The sequence below is a fragment of the Lissotriton vulgaris genome, chromosome 2_1 (assembly GCF_964263255.1).
Source record: "Lissotriton vulgaris chromosome 2_1, aLisVul1.2, whole genome shotgun sequence".
Lineage (NCBI taxonomy): Eukaryota > Metazoa > Chordata > Amphibia > Caudata > Salamandridae > Lissotriton > Lissotriton vulgaris.
Genome location: NC_141687.1, coordinates 1,177,726,311 through 1,177,744,648, shown reverse-complemented (window position 1 = coordinate 1,177,744,648; position 18,338 = coordinate 1,177,726,311). Strand labels below are relative to the sequence as shown.

The 18,338-nt window shown below is 45.2% G+C and overlaps 1 protein-coding gene across 3 annotated transcripts in view; it reads left to right on the top strand.

The window, feature by feature from the left end:
* Positions 1 to 18,338, top strand: part of ARHGAP32 (Rho GTPase activating protein 32) — a 1,359,293-nt gene that overhangs the window by 544,746 nt on the left and 796,209 nt on the right. The gene's annotated exons all lie outside the window — the stretch shown is intronic.

The following is an 18,338-nucleotide window of genomic DNA, read 5'->3' as shown; positions in this document are numbered from 1 at the left end:
ATTTAGAACATTTTGAAATGGGCGTAGATAGATTAAGGACGGGCCATTATACTTTCCTCTTTTACGCAAATGTAAAGCCCTGCATGCTTCAAAACTGTGTGTAAAAGAAACCTTGCGTAAGAAGCAACCAGGCAAAGGGTTAACTCTCAGTACAGCTATGCAGATGTGTTGGCTTTTTTTCTGCCCACCTTGGGGAATTAAAGGAATTTCTTTCAGCCGTTCGGCGCAGTCGAGCATTTGTAGAAGCGGGGCTACGAAAAATGCGAGAGGGTTTTGTTTGGGGTTTAGTGGCTGAACGTGGGCTTTGTCACCTTGACTGTTCTCACAACAGGAGCGGGTCGGATTCAAAAGCACATGGGGGTGCCGGCGCCCTCCATACGTCACTGTTCGACAACATTAGGGCATGGCACTCACTGACGTATCCATATCCATCGGCCAGTGTCCCACAAGGTGCTCTAGAGCGCGCTCCAAGACATTTATAGACGATCCCTCGGGCTATATACACCATTGAAAAAGAACATGGCCGGATCCCTGAGCGGAATAAAAAGCATGCCAGGACATTTATGCTCCAGGACAGTGCTTCATCACTGAATGCTCTACACCACCCTCCTAGGCACCGCTCTCCCTTCACCGCTCTCCCTTAAACAAGTCAGCCCATGCAGTGAGATCCCCCCGGCCTCTCTGCTTGAGATAATGAACATACCAGGTTTACATTTGTCAAAGTCGAGACAATATTGCTTTGCATGGCAACAAATGCGCTTGTGCTTTGCTATTTCTCTAATGCCGACCCATCGCCTGTGCGCAGAATGTGAAGCACGCGCCCTCATTAGTTGCCCAACCAGTTTCCTGTATCACTTCATTGAGCGTCAATGAGCTCATTGGCACTTTGATCACTTACATCTCCTGCATAACAACATAAGCGCACGGGTGATTATGTAGCTGTTCCATATGAACCCATTTTCCTCGTGTACCTCTATGTAAAATTAAGAACAATCCCTACATGTTTTATCTCTTCATTTAGTAGGGTGATAGCCATAGTCATTCATTCAGTACAGTGGTATCACTCTAACTGATAATAGCGTGTTGCTGTCATTGCTTCTGCACAGTAGAATTCATTCAGAATGTTAGTAACATGTTGTGGGTCAATCAGGCAGTACATTGTTTTTCATGCAGAATGATACTTTCATGTTACTCATTCGGTACAGTGATGTTCTTTAAGAAGGTTAATAGCTCTTTCATCCAGTGTAGCGGTTCTCGTTCAGAATGATACTAGCTTGTCATGGACATTCAATCGGTGCACGGGATTCACACACAATCTTAATACTGTGGTGCAGTCATTTATTCAAATCAAAACAAGCTCATCACTGTTCTCTTTTTTGATAATAGGAACCTGCTGTTTAATTAAACACCACCAGTCAAAAGTAACGGTACAAATGCCTTCTACTCATGTATCCAGAAACACCGTTAGGTTTTTTAATTGAACCTTCACCCACCAACCTAGTTGCTGGCATGCTTCAACATTGGGTCCCCACCCATGATGTCTCATTCATCTCGGGTGTGCTGAGGCACCTGATTACAATGGAGCTGTTTTTTGTGTGTGAAATCATTTATTTATTTTATTTATTTAGGAAGTTTTCTATAGCGCTGTCAAGACCCGGAGGTAGCAGAGCGCTTTACAGTAATAGAATGACAAAAATCTGTATAAACATATGCATAACATAAACATGAACATACCATATGTAAGGTAAGGTTCAGCGCCTTGAGACCTTCCGGGTAAGTAGTGCGCTATATAAATGTCTGTGATTGATTGATTGAGGTATAAGCATTCAAAGGGTGACATTGTAAGCGGAACATGGGTGAGTTGCCGAGCTTCTTTGGATTATGGGATTCACTGTAGTCACATAGTTCAGGGGTTGCTTGCTGACCCCGGTTTTCAACGGCCAAGGGAGCGGATCAGGAACAAGGATTTGAGTTGCCTTTTGAATTCCACAAAAGAGGGAATAGTTGTGATGTGCGGGGGGATGGAGTTCCAGATTTTGGGGGCGTTTCCAGTGAAGGAGCAGTCCGCTGTTCTTTTCTTTCTGGTTTTGGGTAGGATGAGCAGGAAGGAGTTAGAGCTTCTCAGATTCCTGGCTTGGCCTGCTTTTTTGAGTTTATTTGCCAGGTATTCGGGTTTGCCGGTATAGAGGGCTTTGTGTGTTAGGCAGGCCGTTCTGAAGTTACTACGCATTTCTACTGTGAGCCATTTGAGTTCCTTGAGTGCTGGGGAGATGTGATCCGATTTTTTGATGCCGGTAATCATTCTAGCTGCAGCATGTAGTGTTGTTTTGATCGGTGCCAAGTTCGATTTTGGGATGCCTGTTAGGATTGCGTTCCCATAGTCTAGCCTTGACAGTACCAGAGATTGAGTGGCCAGTTTGAGATCCTTGTTAGGAATGTAGGGTTTGATCTTGTTCAACAGTCTGAGGTTAAAGAAAGCACCTTTGGCTGCATTCTTGATGTGTTTTACCATGTTTAGTTTGGGGTCTATGATGATGCCAAGAGATTTAACAGAGTCGGCTAGAGTAAGATTTCCTTTAAGCGCATCAATAGCTTTTAGCCATTCGAAGATTTGCGGGTTGTCTTCCTTGTTCGAGATGAGGAGTGTCTCAGTTTTGTCTGGATTCAGTTTCAAGTGATTGCTTGTCAGCCATTGTTGGACATCTTTCAGGACAGCATTTAGTCTATGTATGTCAGTGAGAGAGGAAGTTTCCAGATAGATTTGTGTATCGTCCGCGTAGAGGTGAAAGCGGATGTTGGCTTTTCTGAGTAGCTTGGAGAGTGGTTCCATATAGATGTTAAAGAGCTGGGGCGAGAGCACCGAACCTTGGGGGACGCCCTTATTGACCTGTTGGATTTCGGAGGTGAAATTCTTGATTTTTATTATTTGTGTTCGGTTGTGTATGAATGAGGAGAACCATTTGAGAACTACTTCGCCGAGGCCTGCTCTTTCTTGAAGAGCCTTGGTGAGGAGTTTGTGATCCACCGTATTGAATGCTGCAGAAAAGTCAAGGAGAATGTGGAGGCAGCATTTGCCTGAATCCAGAGATCCGTGGACATCGTCTATGATGTTCAGCATCGCTGTTTCTGTGCTACATCCTTGTCTGAAGCCAGACTGGAGGGGGTCTAGGAGATTGATGTTGTCCAGATGATGAGTCAGTTGCAGGAGTACACATCGTTCCAATGTTTTGGCTAGTAGAGGGAGGTTAGATATTGGTCTGAAGTTGTTCAGGTCTGTTGAGTCAAGACCTTTTTTTTCAGCAGGGGGGTAACTTGCCCAATTTTTAGGCAGTCAGGGACTACTCCGTTTTTTAGGGAGCTGTTTATGATTTTGCCCCATATAGGTGCAAGAGAGTGTTTCATTTTCATGATTACATGAATTTGTAGGTGAATTAAAGCTGCCTCAAGGTGATCCGTCCCTTAGGAGATTTTAATTGTGAATGCATTGGGTAGAATTAAAAGGGTGATGGTGGTCGTGAAGTGAGATAATAATGGTCTCTCTCATCCTAGTGTTAGGTCGACATGTTTCAGCCAAATATGTGTGCTTTTTGAGTTATAGTGGCTTTCTTCAGGACTAGATTTCTAGGGAGGCCCTAGTCAGTGGTCACTTGTCCGCTAAGCAGTGGTCGAAGTGGGGACAAGAAAGTAGGGGAACTGTGGGCGGACACTCAGGGGGCGGGAATAAGCAGAGGATTGGATTAGTGGGCGGAGTCGGAGGTGTGGCTAAAAATAGCAAAACATACCAATTTTTAGTGCATTTGACATTTCACTGACCAGTTACAGCTTATAATGTTATTTAATTCAAACAATCGATACACATGTTTATTTGAGGTTTAATATACAAGTTGTTTATATTTAATTCATTTACAATGTGGGACATTTTTCCATTCACAGAATATTCCAAATACGCTTATAAGTGGAATCATAAGCCATTTGTCTCCGAGCCATGCAGTTTCTTTCATTGGCACTTCTCCTCCTTTTTCCAACCATTTCTGATCATAAAATTCAGGTTTAAATTCTATGACAGGGGGCCCCACGATGTTTATGGACATTATAGAAGACAGACGATTTATTGATATTCTGTTCTGCAGTGGTGTGAGCACATCATTCATTACACTAAAGCCCCATTCACATCCAGCAGTTGAGGAACAAAAGGTGTTTATAATGTGCACTAATGGTTTCAGGCTTTCAGGGATGCAATTTTTATTTTGTTTGTACTCTCTGAAACCAAGGATGGTGTGGAATGGAAGGCCCTGTGCAAAGGTTGACTGGTCACCTTTCTCACCGCTGCATTGGCATGTTACACTGGGATTAATGAGGTGAAAGCTTTCCAGAGACTGTTAGTATGTGTAAAAATGTCAAATTAATAAAGTATCAGAAAATGTACTATATAACCCTGCACTCTTTTTTTGCTTCATAATTTAGTCATACCTCCAACATTATGTTGTCCTCCTTTACTGTATAATTGCAGTGGGTCCAATGCAGGTAGCCCATGCTAAAAGTGATTGTGTATGAAGAAGAAATACCATGAAGTTTGTGAGCTATGGGGCATATTTATGGGAATGGTGGTGCAGGGCAGCATAGCATGTTACTTTGCTGCACTGCCCTGTATCACAGGGAAAGGGCAAGAATGCACAGTATTTATCCGTGGCTTTTAAAACATGACTTGGAGCTTTGCATTGTGCATGCACCACATTGCAAGCATACCTATACCCAGCACTCCCCTTGCTCCCCCTTAATTCCGAAAATATCATTACCCTGCTTCTATCATACCCGGACCCAGCCTGCCCTCGCCACCCTCACTTCCTGGCAACACTCATTACCCTGTTTCTAGCATACCCACATCCGGGCCTCCCCTCGCTCCCCCCCACTTCCTGGCAACACTCATTACCCTGTTTCTAGCATACCCATATCCTGGTCTCCCCTAGCTCCCCCTCACTTCCTGGTATTTCTCATTACCCTGCTTCCAGTATACCCAGATCCAGCCCTCCCTCACCACCCTCACTTCCTGGCATATCATTCATTACCCTGCTTCTAGTAAACACGGACCCATCCCTCCCTCGCCACCTTTACTTACTCCTATCAAGCATTACTCCTGCATCCAGCCCTCTCCTCGCCCACCTTGCTACTTCTGGTATACCTGGCCCCGCCATCTCTACACTTCTGGAGACTTACCGCAGATCACACTGATCAAACTGCCCAGGGGGCACATAGGGCGAGCGGGCATAAAAAAGGCTTGAGGGGCATCAGCAGAGCATCTGCACTGTAATTGCAGGTTAAGCTGCACGTCTGGATTGAGATAGGCAGCGACAGCATTGTCGGGCCCCTACCAGCAGCACAGAGAGCAGTGGCAGATCGGGATAGATAACCTTCGGTGGAGCAAAATGCCAACATTTTAGAAGAGTAAAGAGGGAGATTTGTTTAAAATAACCGGAAGAATGAATTTCCCCCATTGACTTCTGTTGAAAGCAGAGGACGCAGGCAGCTGAAATCAGTGCTTAATTTGTCAAATAATATGTGCCAGGGCTCAAAGTTTTTCTCAAAAGCTCATTAACAGTGCTGCCGAATGCAGGCTTGACAGTTGTGTCCGCTACCACCAAACACTCCCTGTGCCTTAATTTTACTTTTGCAGGTTCTTTTTCATCCCTGCTTTCTGCTCTTGTCTCTATTTTCCAGTCCTCTTTATTTACACATATTCTGCCTATCTCTGTTGTAGTGTTTTAGTCCCCAAAAACGAGTGCTGGTGGCCACTACCTGCAACCACCTTGTCAAATTAAGCACCGGAAATGGGAGGCCTGATCACAGTATGGGGCTTGACTTTGCCTCCTGCTTTGTTTTATTTTCAAAAGTAAGCAGCCCTCCATATAACTACAATCAGCAATTATGCAAGGAAAGCATCCACTTATTGATAATTTGTGACTAGAGCTAAGCTGGACATTACTTGGAGATAGTGCTAATTAAATCATGACTAAGTGATGTTTTTGGTTATGGCTGTTAGCGGCACTATTATGGAGTCAAGATCCCTGTATTGAAGTAAAATAAGAATGAGAATGTGCATGCATCAGGAGAGTTGGAGTGAGCTCTCTAGGGGCCAGATGTAGGTAATTCATATTTACCGACTCTTAAATACTGAATTTTACTGATTCGGTATTTAAAAGTCAGTAAATATGAAGGGGGGAGATGTAGGTATTACAGATTCTGTAAATACCGAATCGTTAAGATTCGGTATTTACCGAATCTGTTAATACCGATTCGGTAATGCCCATTGATTCCTATGGGCATTGAAGCCCATAGGAATCAATGGGCATTACCGAATCGGTATTTACCAATTCGGTAAATACCGAATCCTGCAAGGGTGCAGGAGGTGTCACTTTGACACCTTCTAGCACCCCAATTCCGGACTTGTGTGCCATGTGGCACACAGACATGCCCTAAGGGCATGTCTGTGTGTCACATTGCACAGGTGTGCATGCACACCTGAATTCGGAATTTTACCACCCAATTGGATTGGGTGGTAAAATACCGAATCTGTAAGGCCTTTGGGACTCAGAAGAGTCCCACCTACATATAGAAGTTACCGAATCGGTAAAAATACCGATTCGGTATTTTACCGATTCGGTAAAATTGGCCCCCTACATACCAAACACCCATTTACCAGTCGGTAACGGCCGAAATCGGCCGTTACCGGCCCGTAAATGGCCACCTACATCTGGCCCTTGGTCTCATACGGGATGGAAGTGACGTTACTAAATAAAAGAACATATAATGCTACATCTGGGTTTCAAACTGTTACTAATGGGTACAACCAATGCCCGGACAGTGTTAAAAAGCTTAAACAGGACAAAACAATGAAGTAATATCACAAAACGGGCCACGTAAAGCGGTGTAATTTTCCTTTTCTTGCCGCATAATTTACTCAAACCTGCTGCATAATTTGACGCTCCCTTGCTGCATTATTCCAGTGGCACTGCTTATTGCGCCGCCTTAAAGCAATGAGGCCGGTCAGCCATTGCTTGGAGGCTGTCATAGCCACACCCACTTGAGATTGGACGGGAACTGCTTACAAATTGTGGACACCAAATAATCTCAATTCACGTGCAAGAGTGCAGAGGAGAGGGGATTCCATATAACGTGCGTTTGAAGCAATCCAAACTCCAAGAAGTTCCGACCATATTGGAAACTGCCAATGCATCAGAAGGCTGTACCTGATATGAGACAGCTGTTTGGTCAAGGTCAAGGTAGAGGCTTGGTTAACGGCCAGTGTGGCGTTTTATAAAAGCCAGAAAACCAGGACTACTGGAATTATGAGATTTTGTGGCTGCTGCATTTTCTGCAGAACTATGTATTTACTGCATTTGCTACATAATCCATCATAATCCATCATCTGCTGATTCTAACTACAACAAAAAATTCCAACTCAAACGGAAGAAAAGATACTAAAAATGCTGCAAAAGATGTTGCTGTACAGTGCAAGACCCTGTGCAAAGGTTCACTGGTCACCAGTATGTGGTCAATTGCTGAATTTGGATGTTAAACTGGTACTAGTGAGGTGAAACCTTTGCCCAGTGTTAACATGTGAAAATCACAAAACATTGAAGTAATACTATCACAAAAAAGTGGCACATTATGGTGCTTAATTTGGCTTTACTTTTCACATAATTTAGTCAACTCTGATGCATCAGTTGGTCCTCTCTTGCCGCATAATTCCAGTGGCCCTGCACACAACATAACATCCTTTCTACATTCAACGGTGGGCTGCTGCAGACAACTCAGCTAATATAGAATAACATAAAAAAGCTAACATATATAACAAGCATCACTCTCACGTCTTTTGACAAACTATCACCATCGGGAAGAAATAACAAAATATTCAAAGACTTACTACAATCGTAAGCAAATATTATGCCACAATTTACCTCAGCGAGGTACTTGTGGAATTTCAAATGCCTTACTTTGTTTTATTCAACATACAATCCATTTTCCCTTTCACTCTGGGGAATCTCCTTGTAAGCTTTTCCTTGTGTACATGATGCAAGCTATTTTTGGTTCAGGAGAGAAACAACAATCAATGCACACCTGCTGATTGGAAATAGCAAGAGACTCTGGAATCAATGGGGTTCTGAAGCCACGTAATTCTCTACATAAGCAGGTATAAACAAAACACGTGCCGCATAATCCATCATCTGCTGCATAATGAGCTGATTCCAACAGCCAGAGAGATGCATCTTGCTCAAATGATCAAACATTACTTAAAAACCGAATAGCACCAGGCATCGTGCGGTTCAAAGGCAGACCCTTTGCAACAGTGTTCAGGTGCTACACCATTACTACTGAAAAATTGCATATGTGAGTGCTGAAAAGACAAGACACTGTAAAAAATACTGCAGCAGATGGCACCAAAGAATGCTGCGTAATATGCCTTTTCTTCGTGGATAGCTTACTCAATGCTGCCACATAATTTGGAACTGGATTACTGCATAATTCTAGTGCGCTATATTGAAGAAACCTCTACCTTGCTAAATGTACACAATATTTTTTTTAACTAAGGAGTAATTGAACTATGTTTATGCTTTTTGACACGCTTTTTGCTGATGCTGTTCAGCATTGGCAAATGGAAAAAATATTATTTACCAATGCTGCGAGCGCCATAAAAAAAAAGACCACAGATGCACGCAGGCCCTCCAAAAAGGAAAAATGCAAAATTAATGAAAGCATTCAATGATTGGCAAAGCCGATAGGCATCACCTATGACATCTAGCAGCTTTGTCAATGTTTCGCACCTATGTTGTAAAGCAGTGTGTTTGGACAAAGACACAGGCGGGGGAGGATTTTTTTTTTAAAAGGGCTATGACGTTCCCAGCGCTGGCTGTGTATCATAACGCTTTTTTGTTTGCACCAACGAAGCAATACAAAGGGATGCTGAGATGCAACACGGAGGAAAAGCATTAACATGGAGGGAAGGAGAGAGGTCAGGACTGGTGGACAACCGAGGATAGTGAAGGATTGTGAGGTGTGAATCACGGGCTCACAGCAGCCGCAGGGCCATCAGAGTAGCTGTTTTCGCACCATGCTACACTGATGGCCCTTTCAGTCTCACTTAGCAGGCCCATTAGACACAGCGGGGAAGGGGGGGAGGTCGGCACACTGCAGAGGCCGTCTGAATATTCACGTTGCACCACTCATGCGGGGAAAAAAAGGTGTACTTTTAAAGTATGGCAATTTTACAGTCCCCGGTACGCTCTTTCAAAAGTAAGAAGTAGGGGAACGGACTAACATAATTTTAAGAAGTAGGGGCACGCCGTGCCCTTCCGTCCCTGCCCACTTCTAACGCTGCCGCTAAGGCATGCACAAATGGTGTTAAGTGGTTCGCAATGTATGATCTTACGATTTTCACCAACCACCTTGTAATTTCTAGAGTGAGTATAATAGAAAAGCATTATACAGACAATTAAGGTAAGCGCATAGTGTTGAAGAAATTGTGCAAAGCGAGAGCAGCGCTCCGGTGCCATACAGCGATCGTGCGCCGAAGTTGCGCCAAAGTTAATCCCGTCTGCGGCCCGTCCGCGCTGAGGACGGGCTGCGCAGGGAAGATATTGCTACATTGGCGGCTAGCCAGGTAACTTGGTCCTATACTTATGATATTTTAGCACTAAAGCCCACCTTTCTAACCTGCCATTATAGTTTTACCCCAAAGGCTTTTCTTTGCTCACCTGTATGCTGCTGCTACACTGTTCATATAGAGCCCTCTCCTCCTGATCCCCCTAAAAGGCAGACCGTGGCTAAAACATTTTCTACACCTACCGTATATACGGAAGGGGGCTATCTCAGCAATGCCAGATCATTGATTAAAAACAATATAGCATTCCACGATTTCGTTACAGCCAGTAACCCTTCGTGGGTTTTCGTTACCGAAACCTGGGCGTCTGAAGCCTCTGGCCCTGACCTTCTGAATGCTATCCCCGAGGGCTATGCGTTAGCCAGACTGGATAGAGTGGGTCGTAGGGGCGGAGGTTTGGCTATCTTATATAAAGTTTCATCTATTTGCCGCATCAAAACTCTTTCTGCTCCTTTAGATCTCTTTCAGGCTGTTCACTTTTTCATATCCTCCTCTCCTTCAGAATCCTTTACTGGACTTCTCATTTACAGACCTCTTGGTCCTAGATCCAGTTTCAGTCATAAATTACTCACAATTCTAGAACCCTATTTTGGTAAACCCCACCTTACAGTTATGGGGGACCTAAATTTTCATCTAGATGACCTTGGTTCCAATGATACTCTTTCCTTGGTGGACCCCTGAATGCATGTGGCCTTCGCCAGCTGGTAACTAGTCCCACCCATCTGGCTGGTCATATTCTGGACGGGGTGTTTTCCAACGACCCTAGACTCTCTACGGGCCCTCCTATTCCCCATGTCTGGTCAGACCATTTTGCAGTCCCCTTGGAACTTAATTTTTCCTTCTCTTCCTCACCGCCCCTCGGCCTCACTAACAAAGAACTTAGGCGAAATTATAACGATATCACGAATGACTCTCTTGTCCCTCCTATGACACAAGTCACTATCTCTTCTGTGAAGGATGCCAGTGATGCTGCACTAGAACTCTCCAACTCTATCTCCAGAGCAGTAGACTTTTTAGCCCCTGCCTCTTATCGCTACTCAGCGAGGCGGAAACCCTCAGCCCCCTGGTTTATAGAGCCTCTTAGGCTCTTAAGGCAGAGTTGCAGGAAACAGGAGAGACTACGGCGAATAACCTGGGATCCCACGGATAGAGAAAAACATAAGTCTTTGCTTGGAGACTATAAGACTAGGGTCATTAAAGAAAAGCAGGCCTATTTCTCTAAGCTAACTACGTCCCTTACCTCTTGTAGGGAACTATTTAAGATCGTCGATTCCCTGTGCTCTCTACAAATTCCTGATCCCATCATAGGTTCCCAAGAGCTGTGTGACAAGATCTCACAGTTCTTCCACACTAAAATCGCCGATATCTACTCTACTCTTGAAGTTCAGAGAGATTTAATGAGTTCTCATCCTGTCCCTGCTCAACCGGCTTTAGAGTGTTGGGTTAAGGATCCCTTCAAAGTTCTGACCAACTTCCCTCCCCTAACTCTCGATCAACTTGACTCGCTTTTGAATAGAACTAAATCAGGATCTCCTCTGGACCCTTGTCCTCTGAGGGTCCTGAAAGAGTGTAGGGAAACTCTGCTGCCCCCTCTCCTTGAGGTGATGAATCGTGCCATGTCTGAGGGCCTGTTCCCAGCAATCTGGAAAAAGGCTATAGTGAAGCCTCTACTTAAGAAGCCGACTCTGGATCCAGAAACCCAAAAAAAATTTTGACCAATTTCTCTGCTCCCTGCCCCAGCAAAAATGCTTGAATCCCATCTTAATCAGCATTTGACTACCTTCCTCGATGCGTCTGGGTTCCTGGATCAATCTCAGCATGGGTTCCTAAAATTTCACAGCACCGATGTTATGTTATGGTAGTGGTAGACAATATCCGATCTAAGGTCGACCGAGGCCAGACTACTTTTCTGGTCCTGCTCAATCTGACCGCAGCCTTTGATACCCTATCTCCCTCAACTTTAACAGCTCGTTTGAGGGAGATGGGGGTGGAGGGCCTAGCATTGAGCCTTCTGACCTCTTTCCTTAACCAAAGAGAGCAGAGGGTCAAGCTAGGAGAGTACCTCTCCCCTGCCACACCTGTGCAATGTGGGGTCCGACCCTCTTTAACATCTATGTGGCCTCACTTGCCAGTCTAGTAAGATCGCATGGGATGGAGGTGGTGTCATATGCTGATGACACCCAGATCATGGTGTCCCTCTCCCACTCGGTGAGTACCTCTGCGTTCAGCTTCAGGAACTGCATGCAAGCAGTCTCTGATTGGATGATCTTAAATTCACTGAAGCTGAATGGAGAGAAAACCGAGGTCCTGATCTTCGGTAAGGATCAAGACACATGGTTAAGCGACTGGTGGCCCCCTTCTCTTGGAGCCTGTCCTCTGCCTTCGAAATCCGCCCGAAATTTGGGCGTGATTATCGACACCTCGCTTGCCATGACACAGCAGGTCAATAGAACTGTGTCCACCTGCTGGGGAGTTATCAAGATTCTTAGAAAAATCTCCCATTTCCTCTCCCCCCCAAGCCCGTAAACAGACCTTGGTTGCCTTAGTTACATCTAGGCTGGATTACTGCAACGCGCTTTATGCAGACATTAATAAAGGCCTTATCCAACGTCTTCAGACCGTCCAGAACGCGGCTGCTAGATTTGTCCTGGATGTTCCTAACATCTCCTCAGCCACTCTTGCCAGGAAGAGCTTGCATTGGCTCCCGAACCAGGCCAGGATCTCTTTCAAAATCTTGTGCCTGGTTTTCAGGTCTCTGTCTGGCGGCTGTGCTGAAGCTATAAGTTCTATTCTGGTTCCTTACACCCCCAGTAGAGACTTACGCTCCGCTAGCAAGAACCTTCTATCTATCCCTCGGACAAACCGAATCAGATGGGGTGGAAGGACCTTTTTCTCTGTGGCCCCTAAACTGTGGAATGCCCTCCCCTCCGAGCTTAAAACACAATCTTCCTTAGCACTATTTAAGAAATCCTTAAAGACGTGGCTCTTCATCGAGGCCTACGCATAGACACGCTTTCGGACCTAGGATTATGTTTTTGGTTAGGCGCCTCGATGCCCAATGGGCTAAGTTGCGCTATATACGTTTATTTTCATTCATTCATTCATTCATACAAGTATGCTCATCATGCTGGAACATTGTTCTACACACCAAGTCAACACATGTGTGGCAGATAGCGACTATCAACCAACCACACAAAGCATACCAATCCAGCCAGCCTCTCTTTTCCTCTACTAGTGAAAAAAAGTTTTTCTAGGATGCATGGCCATAACTGAAATCATGCAGAAAAACTATTACAAGCAATCATGCATCGTATAACAAGGTTTGTTGAGTAAAAAATAAAAATGACTGTATATCATGACATGAAGGTGTCTATCAATTATATCACCTACTTCAATCGCACTATTTCAGGGCTTCATGGATCTTCCTGGGGGGGAGAGGGAGCGAGGTACTGTAACCACTTACTGTGGGGATAATTAGTAACTGTCACCGATTGGCTATCACGTGTGGCAAAATAATTATCATGAAAAAAGAATGATAAAATATTACAAGGAGAGTCGTACTATCACAGAGTACATCTTAACTCAAGTTACTTTATAGACATAAAGGTCCTCTAGAGTAACAAGCTATGAAAACCAATCCTCGCATGAAATCTTGGTGTCTGTGGGGATATGGATTAGTTCCCCTCTCTGGATTAAAACAAACTGGTGTTGGCTCCTTCGTTAATAAGATGCTGAGCTCTTATTGATCTAATGGTGGCATGCTTTGTCATGAGTTCCATCCCTCACTCTTTTCAGCGCTCTTGACCGGAGTGGGTTCTGACTCAAAGTTGAGAGAGGTCTTTTCATGCATAAGGTGTGTTAGTCACAAATAACAAACACTATCATTGTAATTGACAACGGAATTTCAAAGAGGTGAGAGTAGAAAAAAGAAGGGAGATTAAAATAGTTTAACCCCTCCCATGCTCATAACGAGCTCAGCTCGTCATGAGCCACGGTAGCCGTGTGCTCATGACGAGTTACTGTAGATATTTGCGATTTTGCTATGGAAGAACAACGTTGGTTAGGTTATTGCAGAGTTGTTGGGAGGCAGCAATGTTGTTGACAGTGGCTGAGGGCGAGGTGAAATCCTAGACGACCGAGAAGATCTTCTTGCAGCTGTTGGAGCTTTCTTTGATGCAGGGTCCTAATACTTTTTTCATGGTGCCTCAAATTTGCTGGTGATAGTGGCTGAGCAAAGCCTTGTAGGTAGTTTGGTCGGTGGTGGTGACACTGACTTTCCATTTCCTTTCTAGCTGTTGACAGTGTCGATTGGTGTTTCAGAGGCCTTCTGTGTACCAGTTGGCCTGCTTTTTTGATCTACTATGCTTGTTGGTTTGATGGGTGCGAGGGAGTCTGCTCAGTTTTTGATCCAGCCGTTGTTGATGTCCTTGTCAAGGTTGTCTGTGGGGCTAGGTTGAGCAGTGCTGAGGTCACTGAGCCAGTTTGCTTCTGTGAATTTGCCCCATCTGCAGCGTGGAGTGCACCAAACACCGCAAATGACAAAGAATCCAATAAGGGGAATTGGAGATATGCAAGTTTTAAGTAGAAATAGGTCCAAGAAGCCCAAAGTGCCCATGATAGTTATTGATCACGGTGAAACGGAACCCAGGCGCAATTTGATGCCGACTGCGACTCACATGGTGGGAGGCAGAGGCACAGCAGGGCCAGTTGCCAATGGGCAGCTGGGCAGTTGTATGAAACGACCGCTTGTAGATTAGATTATTTCCCTGTAGCTTAAACAATAGGTCAGCCTTATAACCTTTGGAGTCCACTTTTTTGTCCTGGGTACAAGAGGGAGAACAGGTCGAGACTTCTAGGCTCTTTTCATGTAGCAGGATCAGTCATTTTCTGATCTTCAACAGATCCAAGAATGTTCTAAAGTGGGTGTCTGGAGATTGCACATTTAGGCCCAGCATAGGTTATTTTGTTACGTTAAATTTGCAGTTAACCCCTTAAGTGCGGGGAACGTTCAGCGGTCGTCGCGTGCACTACCTCGCTAGTGCTGCGCATGTCCGCTGAACGTTCCATTCCCGTTAGCGCAATCGAACGTCCGCACTGGGGCGGAATTTTCGGCGCGCTTAACGGGTTAAAACCTGCACAGCCTGGCTAGTGGTGTCAGGCCTGCCGTCATGTTTACATTGGCAGTGTCATCAATGGCACAATGTGTATTACAGTCCACTTGTGTCTTTTAACCGCATGCGCGCCAGCGGGTTTTCCCGCTGCGTGCTGAAGATTCGAAAACTGCGCGTTACGTGACAAAGCCAGCTCGTCATGCGCGTAGAGCAGGTAACGCCCATGATGAGCTGGCTTTGTCATCAGCACTGAAGGGGTTAACTTACAAGCCCCGGGTATACCTTGGTACCATATACTAGTGACTTATAGGTAAGTTAAATATGCCAATCAGGAGTATAACGATTGCACCAGGTTGAAACAGGAGTATAAGATCTTCTTTGCCACAGGTTGCCAGGGGTAAAGTGCACAGAGTTTGATAGACTGCAAAAATAGGGTTCAGCAAAAGGCAAACAAATCTGGGGTGACCCGGCAAAAAGGGGAAAATTCCAAACACAGAGTCATGCCAACTTTGTGATCACCTTTCTAATACTAACAGAACCCCAAAAACATGCAATACCCAGTAGGACTGCTATATTAGTGAAATTGTATTAAGCTTATCTTGAGGCTCATTGTTCTTCTAGTTAGGTCTCAATGGCATTGAACCTTTGTGTTTCGCATGACCAACCACATTGAAAATACACTCAGCTTTAGAAAGTAGCAATAGTCTGAGAAGAGTCCCAGGGCCTGGCTTACAAAGAGCACTCTCCTTCATCAAAACAATCTTCAGGTGTATTCATCTATTTGCTATGCTGCCTCAGGTCTGGATGATCGTTCTTCATGGACGTGGCATATAACTAGACCGGTCTTGGATGCTGACTTCCACATGGAGTTCCCACTTGGGGTGGGACTCGTGCTACATCATTACGTGAGGATGTCATCATGGGTTGTATGCATGTTATTTTCACACTCCATTAGCAATGATTAGATATAAAATTAAAGAATAAGGTTGATAAAGTGTGAGTATTTCTTCATACCCACAAATATTAATGGTGTTAATAGATTTTTAATTTCTAGGGTTGACCTAATATCTTATACCACCAGCAATTATGATGATACTGAGTACTAAACTCAAGAATCAGTCTGTCTGAGTTCATATCCATCGGGTTTCTTCATGCTTGTGAAAATGAATAATGATAATTGGCTAATAAATGCAAGGGTTGGCCAAAGAGATCTCAAATGTGTCCGAGGAGAGCCAACTACTATAGCAGCATGTATTATTATTTGTCAGTCACATTATTGGACGTTCAGAGCGGTATATCAAGTAGATGCTGAACAAGCTCTAAAATAAAAGACATTACATGACCGTACTGTACACTGATATACCCCTTTTCAGTTTATGTAATGCAGCAGATACCCTAGGGGAGGCCCAATTTAGAGGTGTAATAGATGGAACATAGCTGTGACCTAAGGACTAACCAAAGTAGATGACATGGGCTGTGAGTAAGAACACCTGTGAGTGGAGTTAGTAAAGACATCAGGTTAGATCAAGAGATTTTATTACTCTTTCCCTGTGTCCCTATATGTAATTTGCATGCCAGAGTGTGTTAGATGTAGAAGCATTATTTGGAATCCTTTCCAAGAGGCGTTGTCTCTGTATTTAAAGGCATGGCATAAATTGTAAATTAAAATCTTGTGCGTCACACAGCATTGAACTGATCAATATTGTGTGAATTTTCTTCTATTGCTTCCAATATCTTTTCTTTTATGTCACAGAAGGACCAACTTATACTCCTAAAAAAGTCAGGAATTTTGGCTTTGCCAGTGCTTGTTAGCTGTATCAACTAAATGAACAACAACAATTATTTTGTTGTAAATAGGTAGAAATAAAAATGTTTCGGTTCTGAACATAAGAAGATATGAGACTGAATTAAACATTTCTAAGGTCTGTGGAAGTAATAGTGTCCTTTTGGGTATCTCAGAAACTCCAGTTCTCCTCTCCACACCACTTTCGTCTGTGGATATTCACTCTGTTACACACATTGTTGTACTTTTTCTCTCTGCATCTTTCTGAAATCCTCCATATCTCACAATTTTCTACCATTACCATTGGCACATATGAAGCTGTCACTGTGCGTCTGCAGAGGCCAAGGAATGGATTAAACTGCAGGTTATCTGCCCATTTTATGACCCACTGACAGGCACTGTGAGAAACTTGCAATGCTTTCTGCCTCTACCTGAGAGCTCTCATTCGTGCCCTCTTAAGTACCCAGCCATAACCTGAACTCACTCAAACATCTGAAACAACCTTGTTTAAAGTATGCACCATAGAAGAGTCAAATGCTGCATGTTAAAGGTGGAAGCACAGGGGCATGGCCAGCCGGCATCGAACATGGCCGCACGGAACTGAAGCTCCGGCTGCCAATGCCCACAAGCGGCATTTAACAGCACGTTGAGTCCGCCATCTACCGCTGAGATTGTCACCGGACACCCTGCAAGCCTGCGGAGTGTGTAATTCACGAGGCACAGCATCTTCCGCCCTCCGTTGTGAGGGCAACGCGACCTGCCAGCGCCGGAGGCCTGAGCGGCACACCACAAATCGAGCCTGGGGCCTTTGTTGCTCCTTTGGCCCTGCGGCCTCTGCTGCATGGAGGCACCCAGCCCCGCCCTCTACGCTGACTCTGGAGACCAGCAGGGGAATGTCACCACTCATCAGTGCTCGCCCGGTGGGTGAAAGCGGGGGCATAACGGATCAAACCCACCTCTTTGGCCTTGTCATTACTTCGGCCATCCGTCCTCCTGATTGAGATCTGATGCTGCGGTCGCATTCGGCCGGCTCCCCAGTTTAAAGAACAAGACACACCCCGGTCTGCCACTCACTACACACCAGTGTACCGGGCGTGACATGTTGGCGGGTGCGCCGCTCTAGCCGCCACAGAGTCCCCTAATGGAGGCAGAAATGGGGCACGGGGCCCCCCATCAGTGCAAACTGGTCTTCGATAAACCGGCCGATTCGGGCCGTACCTCTCACTCACTGGACCGTGAGAGCACTTTGGGCGCGACGGACCGCCAACCGGTGGAAGAGGGGATGTTTGCCATTCTGACGGAGCTCCGCGCGGGGTTCTGTGGCCTGGATGACCGACTAGATACCCTGACTTCCAGACTGGACAGACTGCGGAAGCTTATTGATGGCCACCATACCCGGCTTGGAAAAGCCGAGCAGCGACTCTCTGATCAGGAAGACTGCACCAAGGATATGGCGTGTAGACTGGAGTGCACGGAGCACCTCTTGAAATCATTTGCCTTAAAAAATGAAGATTTGGAGGCCCGGTTCCGGAGAAATAGCGTATGCATAGCGGGACTTGCGGAGACCATCAACATGGGCCGACCGGAAACTTTTCTAGAGGGGCTGCTGAAAGAACTTTTTGGGGCCAAACACTTCTCCGCCACGTTCGTCGTGGAGAGGGCTCATCGGTCCCTTGGCCCAAGCTCGCAGCTGGAACGCCCCCCGCAACCCATTGTTGCACTTCTTCTGAATTACAGAGACAAAGATACCATCTTCCGCCTGGTGAGAGAAGCCGTCCCAGTGACCTAA